The sequence below is a fragment of the Grus americana genome, chromosome 1 (genome assembly GCF_028858705.1).
Source record: "Grus americana isolate bGruAme1 chromosome 1, bGruAme1.mat, whole genome shotgun sequence".
Taxonomy (NCBI): domain Eukaryota; kingdom Metazoa; phylum Chordata; class Aves; order Gruiformes; family Gruidae; genus Grus; species Grus americana.
Window position 1 is genome coordinate 49,374,449 of NC_072852.1, and position 10,734 is coordinate 49,385,182.

Here is a 10,734-nt window from a genome sequence, read left to right on the forward strand (position 1 = left end):
GAAGCCTGACCATATTTTCCTTAAACAGTAAGACGAATGCAGTGGTTTCATTACAGCTGCATAGATAGGGCATATTAGTTTGGCATATGCCTTGTGCTGTATTGAGGAGGTAGAAGGCATAAAGGTGTCCTGGGGACTCTACCACCAAAATCCCAGATTCTGGAGGTTAATACTGCCGCAAACTGATTTCATTAATATTATGGAGCCCCACTGAGGGCACGTGTCCACTCGTGCTGCTGGAGCCAGGCCTTGGGGGGACAGCTTAGTCACAGATCAACAGGAAACCAGGGTCAGCGCGCAACAAGTCTGCAGCACTGCACAGGGATGTGGTAAATGATCTGCAGCAGCTGCAAACTGGAGAAAAATAGTGTTAATACTAGCTTTTCAGAGAAGTAGTACTTCAAGGTGGAATATTTCAAGAGGGGAAAATTCAGATTTTGGTTTCCAATTTCTCATGTACCTAGGAGCAGATGAGCAGCCCAGCTGGCTTGACAGCTTTTCTCAATGTTTATAAGGTAATAAAAATTCATTGGGTGTGTTTGATCTTTCCGGTTAGTGTCTTGGTGTTTGTATTGGAGATATCCAAATCTTGCAAGTCAGGAGCCAAATATTATCTGTATGAAATCTTTGTCTCAGTACTACATCCTCCCTTGCAACATCATTCACATGTAGTTGTTCTGTTGCCAAATTCTTCAAAACTCTAAGCAACATCTCTTTCGCTGACTCTCAGCCAAATCAAGTAACTGAATGCTTGCTGTGTTTCTTGGAGTCAGGTTATAAACTGCCATATAATGCTACTGATTACATTTACTTCAGTTCTCCCACTTCCCCTTACCCTCCCATATGGGACAAACTTCCCCTCTTTCTCTGCTGCCTTCCCTTTCTCCTTGGGGTGAATAACAGCATATGTCTCAGCAAAACACAAAACCACCTGTTTTTAAGCACTGTTTGTCACACCTCCTCCCCCAAACTCAGTGTCCCAAAGTCCATATGCTCTATGTAAGGGTTGTAAGGCAAAATCTGGTATAGATTTTGAATGGCTAGGCGATGATCTAGCCTGGCTTTTTTTCCAATGGAACGGATGGGTGAGGTGACTGGCATAAAACCAAATCTTTATCCTCCAAAAAAAGGCTAAAATTGACCAGTCCCAATACTACAGGAGTTGAAAGTAAATGGAGAATAAATCAAACGCCACTGCAGTAAAAGACAAGTTTTCCATTGACTAAAAAGCACTCGATCGAGCCTTAAGAGTGCAGAACAAGCTCCATTTTTAGAAAAGAAAAAGTAAGGCTGGTTTAATGACACTCAAGATGTAGAAAGTCTCCAGAGCTAAAAGAGAAATCAAACAGTCCGAGTTTTTCCTAGGATGAACACTAGAGCAGTGACAGCCTGGCAGAGCAGGGTTAGTTCAGGAGACAAGCTCATCAGTGACCAGTACCATTTACTCAGGTGGCTGGGTCTTGTGCGGTCACTGTGTTAAAAGTGACTCCAAAATATCATGAATCCCAGTGATAGCAGTGTGTTCTAACAAAGATCCATTTCTAGGACCTTCTTATAAGAGGGATATTGATATTTATATATATCTCAGTAATAGGGACCTCTACAAAAAAATCTAGTTAAGGAGAAACCTCTTCCTGTTAATTGTTTAAGGGACAAGTAGGTGCCAAAGCTGCAGATGAGGAGGTAAAGCGAGGAAGGAACCAGTCTTGGAGCACTACAGCAAAAATCTGTTGTAGAAAGGAATGTATGGGTCCAGTTGGGAAGTTTGTCTCTGCAGATATGCCTGAAATAACCACCAGCGCTAGCACCATCACAGCTCTCTTCAGCTTTAAATAGTGTGAAATAAAGCAGTATATTTTTTTTTTCTCCAGAAATAGTGCTACTATAGATTTGCAAACCAATATGGGAATTATACTGTTGAGAAAGGCAAAAAAATAGATGCTCATCAAATATTGGCTCCAGAAAAAGGAAACCACATTTTTAGAAATCTCTTCAATTAGAAGGTAGAATTCTGGATTAGATATGTTAAGGCATAGACTGAATCTGCTAGGATTGTAAATGCCTCTGCACTTCAAGTCTCTAAAGATCCACGCACGCTTTACATGCAGAACACATCACTGAGATTAGGCCTATGAGCCCTCATTTTCAGAGCAGAGATAATATATAGAACTGTTAGGATATGATGATATGATATTTCAATCACACTTTGCAGTGGTGTAAATGATTGTAAGACGACTAAAGTGGTAGCAAGCATGGCTGAGGTAAGATAAGCCTGAACAGATATATGAAAAAGCCACCTGTGTAGGGAATTCATACTGAGCGTACTGTTAGTGAGCTGAATTTGTTACCATCCAAGCTCTAACCTTCGTAAGTACACATATATAGAACACGACCTATAAATATACAGATTTTAATGGTGTCTATGGCTTTCTAGATAACTTTAAACACACCTTGAAAGATTCAGCTTCAAACATACTAAATCCAAACTCTTTTAAATTCTGTTTGATCCAACCATACCCATAGACTGCTACGGAGCTGTTAGATCTGTATTAGCCTGATGACTTTAATGCTTCAAAAATGTAACTGTTTTATGAGAAATGTGGGCTAAGTTAGCTCACATCTAGAAAAAAAACATGCAGATGAAAGAGCAAGTGATATCACATAACGTATCACGAATCATTCCCTCAATGACTATTAGTGGTTTTTTCCTGTTTGCCAGTCATTCAGGAACACTCCCTGTCTGTCTGCAATGCTGGGGATTCACCGCATGATTTAGATGGACACATCCCGCTCTGCAGATAGCCTACCGGAGAGCACTCCAGCTTTATTCACTGTGTACTATTAGTGGTAAGCAACATGTCATTTAGGCTATATGGTTTTGTTTGTGCTATCTGGTTGTGCAATGGCAATGTTGAAGTAATGAATGATAAACATACTTCCCAGATGAAGTTTCAGATGAATGACTATTCATGGAAACTACCATAAGACTTTCATGATTTACTTATGTTTTCCATGAATATGCTTATAGTCATCGAAACAATAAATTTAATAACCAGAAGAACAAACTTGTTCTGCAGATTCCTAGAAACATTCAGGTCAAGAGTTCCCACAGCGCTAAGCCCTTTTCAATATGCTGAAGTGAATTTCAGCATTTTCAAACCCTGATAAATGCATTCCTCTTTTCTTTTTTCCTCCCTGGGAAGAAAAAAGAAAAAAAAAGTTGAGTAAAACTATTGTTTGTTTTCATGCAGTCCACACAGGAAAGGAAGTTTGTGAACAAAGAACTGGAGGACAGGAGTTCCTGAGTTTTAAAGCCAGCTCCAACAACAACAGTTTCTGTGACTGTTGGTCCATTATGTGTTGTGACTCAGTTTCCCTGTCAATGTACTGAGAGTGTTTGTTTGCCTCAAGCAAATAGCGGGGAAAAAATAACTTCTCTGATAAAGTTGGCCTTTTGCTTGTGGAATATCTGTCATCTGTTTGCAGTTTACTCATGCTATTAAACTTATGCCTCACTTTTTTCTGGAATTTTTTTGTTTTGTTTGCAGCTGTGGAAAGAACACAACACAGCCTTTAGAAGGCTTTGTGGTCAAAGGTATTGTATAACCACCAGTTATTTATTATGAAATTAATGCACTCTTGTTCAAGTGAATTCTAGCATGAATATCATATGACAGGACTGAGAGGAAACTTGTTTATTCTATAGACCGAAGTAGTATATGTCTTAATAAAATGTTAACATTGTTCAATTATCTTTTAGGAACTGATCTGATATGTCTCTTGGTTAAGCCTTAGGGCCAGATTTTTCAACCCTGATTCACCTTGCCAACTATTTATTCATGTGAACAGTCCTACATAAAGTTCAGATCATACTGTGTGTGAAAGAAAAGGAACAGCTTATGTCTTAGCCTCTATTCTGGGCAGCCCTGAGTCTAGCAATGACATTGGGAATATAATTGAAATAATCTAGTCACTAATGTTCTTACATTGGAAATAAGGTAACATTAGGCAAAAGAAAAAACAATTAGATTTAGTTAACTAAGATATGAGAAAGAGTAAAGACAATAGGGGTTCTTCCGGTTAAAAATAAAATATTTCAAGGCAACCCGAGCAGACGTTCACATAGCAATAGCTTGAAGCAAAGGATAGGTAAATTATTAAAATAATCTTCTAAATATTAAGAAAACTAGAGTAAATAAGAAAGTAATAACACTGGAAGCGGTCCACAGTGAGAATGAACTACAGCACCTCTTTCATTGCTCAAGCATCTTTTCTATATGGGACAAGAAAAGAACAGAAAGGAACACGCTGACATGTGTATAGGAAAATATACTTTTCTTTAATGAAGATGTTTTCTGATCTGCCAATATTGGTTGGGGAAGAAGATCTTTGTGGAATACTGTACCCATAGTGCTTAAATGAATGAGTTTCATTCAACAAATATTGAATGCGATATGGATCCAAGGGCCATGACAATCACCACAATGGTAAGGAATGACATTTCTCACGAAGTCATGGCATACACATCACAAAGACATGGTATACATGTTATTCAAAAGATGTGTTTCCACTTTCCTCTGAGAGATCATGTCCAGGCCAGTGCTTGGGCCAAGACATGAGACAGCTATACCAGCAAGGTCTAGCTCATGTAACCAATCCACATTAGACCTAGATCTGAAGTGCTTTTTCCACGCTCAGCCTGCAAACAAACTCATCACCCTTAGCACTGTTTGTTACTGAATTTGCAATAATAACCACAGCTGCCAGGTGCTCCTACCCTCAAAACATCAAATTCAAATAAGATAGGCAAGAAATATATCAAACCAGAAAGCAATGCAATCAGGAAGAAAGCTTGCATGATCTTCAGCAGGGCCATGTTTATTTTTGGATTTTAAAGTTTGGTACATGAAAGTCTCAACTCTTTCTGTCTCCTGTGCACACATGCAACATACAGCTCCAGTTTCACATTATGAAAACACCACTCTGATAGCCTGCAGGCCAGTCGCCACATTATTTTTTTCAACTGAAAAAGACCTCAAACAAAGCAATTATTTTGCTTTGCAATTATTTTTCTTTGAAATTATTTTGCAATTATTCACAGCCCCACAGAAGCTCCACCACAGCAGCCCTATTTAGCATTACAGAAGTAGCCAAAATGTCTCTATCCCCTATTTTGACATGGAGTGCCTACTAAAAAATATTAAATCTACATGATTTATAACATTATTGCAACTTGTTCTTTGAGAAATATCTGCACGCTACTGCAACCCCCTGCATGTAGCACTTAGCCCACAGAGGCAAGATTCACTCCGAGTATTTACAGCACTTCAGCTCAAACTGAGGCTTATGATTTTTGGTTCTGAAGGTCCCAGCTTCAGTTCTCTGCGTTTTGGCCAACGGGCAACTGCTGTGTTGTAAATCCACCTGGAAAGTTATGACCGTGCAGTGACACGGTCATGACTGTGACTATAATTCTAAGCCTGAATGCTGTTAGCATGCTTCCCTTCCTTCACTGCTGCATTTTTAATGCCTGAGCTAACTAAGATTATTCGAATTGCTTCAACCATGTAAAATATTTATGCTGCTACGGAAGTCTTAAGGTCATAAAGAAATTGCTACTAATAGAAGCAATGTATTACCGGAGTCGGTGTTTGTGATTCTTAACTTTTTCCTGCTGCATGACTCACCCCACTCAGTTATTTACAAGTGAATATTTTTTAAAAGGACTGACTTCCTCGCTGAAAGGACTCTTCGCTTAGGTACAATCACAGTAAAACTGATCCAAGAAATTGAATTGAGGGAATGAAACAGAAAGGAAAGTATAAAAACTGATTCTTGTATTATTATTTTTAGGCATTCAGTATTGCACTGTATGATCTGCCAGAGAAAGCCAGGGGAAAGACAGAAAATGCGAGAATGTACGTTCAAAATGCATTCAAGACCTGAGCTGGAAACTCGGTTTCTAAAATAGCCAAGGCCAGAAAAATCTCCATGCTTACAATTGGGAGCATCTGTGCAGAAGCTGCTGTTTGCTCTATTGTGCTGGTTTGGAGGGCAAAGCAGGGGAGGTCTGCCTCCTGGTGCAGAGCTGCATTTCCTAGTGCTCCCCCAGCTTTTGAACTGGATCCTAGACCCTACCAGGCAAGCAGAAACCTGGAGGTATACAGGCTCCAGATCTGGATCTCTTATTTGCATTTTGTACAGGTTTCTAACCCCAGGGAGGAACAGGAGAGTGAGAGTAGCTTTAGATCTGAATAACACTGCAGGTTAAATTATCATAACAAATCTTTCTGATGCATTTCAGGGTACTTAATCTCAGTTCCCTACCTCAGGTATCCCTCTCCAGCTCCCCAGCTCAGCAAGGCGGGGGGAGGGCATGGTCACCCCACTCTGCACCCCACCGGCAGACGCCACGGTGCCAAGCAAACAGGAGGAGGAAATAGATCTTGCGATCAGAGGAGACACGGTTCAACAAGAGTCCTAAAAGCTGTGTGTGAGCAGAAGCAGCTGCTGTGCGGGGAAGCCCGGGCAGCAAACCGCTGGGAAGCAGGAGCTGCTGGCACATCAGACGTTGCACCAACAGGAGGTTTTGCGAGGGCAGCCAACCATCAAGTCGTAGCTGTGCCTGAATGTTTGCAAGGAGGAGGGGTTCATGCGTTGGGGTACCCCTTTACAAAGGTATCTTCATGCGCCTACGCGATGTATTGCATCTGGATAAGACATTACTTTTCATGCTTGCGTTTCCACAGATCATTTACAGTAGTTTTGTATTCATGAGCTACAGGGTATTTTGAAATCCCATGCAGGCCTCTAGCCTCATGCCTAGAGGAAGGTGGAGTGTGCTCCTCATAGGACAATCAGCTGCAGTAGAAAGGGTTGTAATAGAGTGAGATTTCTAGATCTAGAGCTAACAGAGAAGCAGAGAACAGCCAGAAGTAACAAGGATCTCTGCAGATTGTAAGCTGTGCATAACTCTTGAATTGTTGCTCCATGGCCCCTGTGGTGGGGCTGCACCATATGACTGGCAGTGACACTGTACTAGTGCTGTTGGCACCATGATTTCCCCTTTGCAGGAGAAATTAGGAAGAACTACTGAGCCCAGCATATTCATTGCAATGCATCCACAAAAGTACATTGGGAAGCCACTGTCACCTCCCATCTGCGAGCGCTTCCCTGTCCTTTGAGTCTCTGAAATAAGTAGCATGTGGCTTGCAGCCTCCATGTTCTGCAAGAGCAGTCCCGCCTGATTACAAGAAGCAAATGTTAGATGTCGTGTCCTGGGAAATGCCAATCTGCATTACCAAGGAGATACTCAAAATCCATGCCAGATGTTAACAGCTGCATGCTCAGAGGAGCAGTGAGGAGCCATGGCGATGGCTGCGGTCACAGCAAATCATGTGGTGAGCATCTGTGTTTTTAACAACTGACCTTTCTGTCCCATATGTAACCAGGATCACGCAGAAAAGGGTGTCCTAGCATGTGAGTATCTTACCTCTGGAGCACAGGCCCTGGCTGGTCAATAGAAAGCAGTTCTGCTGGTAGCCAGGGTTTGTAAGGGCAGAGCTGACACTAAAGGAAAGGGACTCCTTTGCCATGAACGCTCCTCCTGACCTGCCTGGGGCATGTTCCCAGCAGCGCTGGAGATTTTCTGCAAGTATCTGTGAGGCTGTGACTAAGTTGGTGTCCATCTGAACATCACTGGTGCATGACAACACTGCTCATGGTCTCAGCAGTGATCTCCTGCAAAGCTTGTCCACATATGTTCAAGTGTCCTCGGGCTTGATTTGTACAGCTGCATGTGAGCTACTGTGGATCCCGCTACAAACCTCTTCTATGGCAGTTTATTCAGAGCAAATTAAGTATTTGCACAATAGATACACAGGCTAACTCTGCTTTCCTTGCCACCCATGCATTTTTTTCACCTCACCTTAAGCTTCTGTTTATTTCATTTGGAGCAGCCTACTTCCATCTTAAACACTTTGGGAAAGAAATAAAAGAAAAAAAACCCCACCAAAACAAAACAACAAGCAGAAAACTCTCTTCATGTTAGCTGGATTGTTTCTGTAAATGTAACTTTTGCTATTAGCCTTAAAATTTTACTCCAAATTTGTTCGCCACCATCTCATGCTGTCTTTTCTGCAATTTATGTTATATACTCTAGTCTGTCCTATCATTTAATTTCAGGATACTTCTTTTGTGTGACATATTCACAAAACATGGCTGTATTATGTCTCAATCTGCCTAGGCTCAAAGCCCAATGAACCACAGCGTCTTTTAGTTAAAAATTATCTGACTTAACCAGCAGAGATATTTTTGTAGTCTCTTTTTTAAAATTTGCTCTTTATGTTTTGGTGGGGTTTTTTAAGTGGTATCTTGAAATAAAATGTCATCATTTGTCTGTACATCATAGCTCATCAGAGCAAATCAATTTCTAGTCATAGAGCTTGAAATCTAACTTAAAGTCCTAAAAGATTTTGGAGCAGTTATGATATTCAAAGCATTTGAGTGGATTTCCAGCATCACTTGTTATTAATGAAGGTTTATTTTTACTGGAGAAATAGAGTGACTTCTGAGCATCATGGTATAGTAAACTTTGCTAATGACAAAAAGTAGCAAAACTGTTTTTCAAGCAGAGACTGAAGACTGCAAAATATGTTGCTGTGTTGTACTTCTTTTTCAAAATCAAAATAAAATTGTGAAAATTTTCGTTCTACAATATGAAATTCCACTGATGGAGTTAAACTAGTCATAACACAGACACTGTCCCTCAGTGCAGACAATATTTCACCGTTTGAAATCTATTTCCTATGAAAGCTTCCAAGGTTCCAAAATGTGGTACATCAGCTGAAACTGTCAATGTTGGTGACGTTTTTAGATAGTCTGACACGAGGCATTTGCCACACCATAAACACCTTATAAATGTTGGCCTGTTAGGCTCTGCCTAGTTTTATTTAATAATGGAAGCCAGCATGGAAATATTTAAGTTATTAGAAAATACCCCTGGATTTTAAAACTCTGTAGTATAAGAGATAGTTCATAGTATAATTTTTCCCTGATGGCACTATTCTTTTTAATGAATGTGTATGTGATGCAGCCCGTCAGGTCAATGAACCCCAGCCTGGCTTGAAATGTTTGCGCTGCTGGAACCGAGAGCACTGTATGCTCACAGGTGATCTCAGAGGGGTGAGCACCGCAGCGATCCAACCTACCCAGCCCTGGAAATAAAACACATTAACCAGGTCTGACTGCGGCTTCCTTCCTTGCCTTGTAGAATATACAATATTTATGATTAAGCTTTGTAAATGAAAATCAGAGCAGTTTCTGTGCTCATCGGGCTGCACAGCCTTATTCTGGGTGATTCATTCATTGAGTCAGGCAGCCATGCATGCAGTCATTCATAAGTAATGCCACGCTTCCCTTCAGCATGCTACAATGATTTACCTCCCTGCCGCCTTTCAGTGTTTGTTCAGCAAACACGCTAAGCTAGAGAGTTCCTATTTCAAGCTTTACCCTTATTTTTAAAGAAACAGTGTTATCTAAATGCATCCATACAGGGTGCTGTACAGAGAATTGAGCACAAATGTTGGTAAGAAATGGCTGCAACCCATAGTATCCCTCCCAAAATATTGTCTTTATTTGGCATCCGTGAAAAGAGGCTTGTACTTACTTACAAGCAAGTTTGCACCTCTTTTTATGCTCATGCCTTGCCACAAGTAGACCTATAAAAACAGACCCATTTTAACATTCACCAGGACTCCCAGAAGAGGACTGATAGCTCACCCTAGCCTCATGCAATAAAACTGGAGCACCAGGATTTGATTTTCTGTTATCAGCATTTTTTTGCTAATTTCAGCAGCTAACAGGAAATAAAACCATACAGAAAATCACAGGCCCAAGGAGGGGCTTTTGACCTGTGCATTTTTAAGGAGCTACGAAGAATGGAGATCTGGTCAGAGCTGCAGATTGGGTGATAACACATGCTTGATTTCTGTAAAATCATAGCATAGGGGATTTGCCTCATTCAGCTTTACACAAATAAAAGTGAGGCACTTAGACTAAGCTAATCATTTTAGTAACCCTTTCCATTTAGAGAGGGAGAGAGACAGTAAGTTTACATGGAATGAAAGCGCTGTGTGACACTGCCTATGTGATCACTCAGTCTTCTGGCACCATCTAATTTCTGGTTATAGTGAAATTACAAGATCAATGCAAGTAAATATCAACAAATACACAGCTCATAGCAACTGTCACAACTAACAAAATCCAGAGTGCAGACACACTTTGAGTGAAGCAGCATGGGTGTATCCTCCCCATTTTGGGAGGGGAAGAGATTTTTATTTTTTTTCCTCATTTCTAAACAGACTTCTGAGCTGAATACGTTCCAGTTGGGCAAGCTGACCTTAAACAATGTTTTATTTCATGTAAATCCACAGGAAAAAAGGAACTGAAAGTTAAAAAGATTTCTGGGTGTGACATGTTCATACATCCCAAACATCTGGGCTATCACAATTAGAAACTCTTTGTGGACATATTGTCATTAGTCACAAAAAAGACAACTCATTTTTTCCTGTTTTCTCAAGATTTCAAAGCTCTACAAAGCTCTACACTCTATCCTTAAACATAAATCATTAAATTATGTTTCAGGCTTAAGGAATTTTATGCTTTGAAACTCTTTTGAAGTTGGCAGATGATTTTATTTTTCTGTTTTGCTTTTTTAATTTTGGTTCTTTAAAA

The 10,734-nt window shown here is 40.4% G+C and overlaps 1 long non-coding RNA gene across 1 annotated transcript in view; it reads right to left on the reverse strand.

Moving 5' to 3' along the window:
• The window catches only part of LOC129213825 (uncharacterized), a 65,431-nt gene extending 57,534 nt beyond the window's left edge, over positions 1-7,897 (reverse strand). The window contains exon 1 of the long non-coding RNA XR_008579546.1: positions 6,328-7,897. This is a non-coding gene — a long non-coding RNA (uncharacterized LOC129213825). The remainder of the gene's footprint in view (positions 1-6,327) is intronic.
• Positions 7,898-10,734: the final 2,837 nt, after the last annotated feature.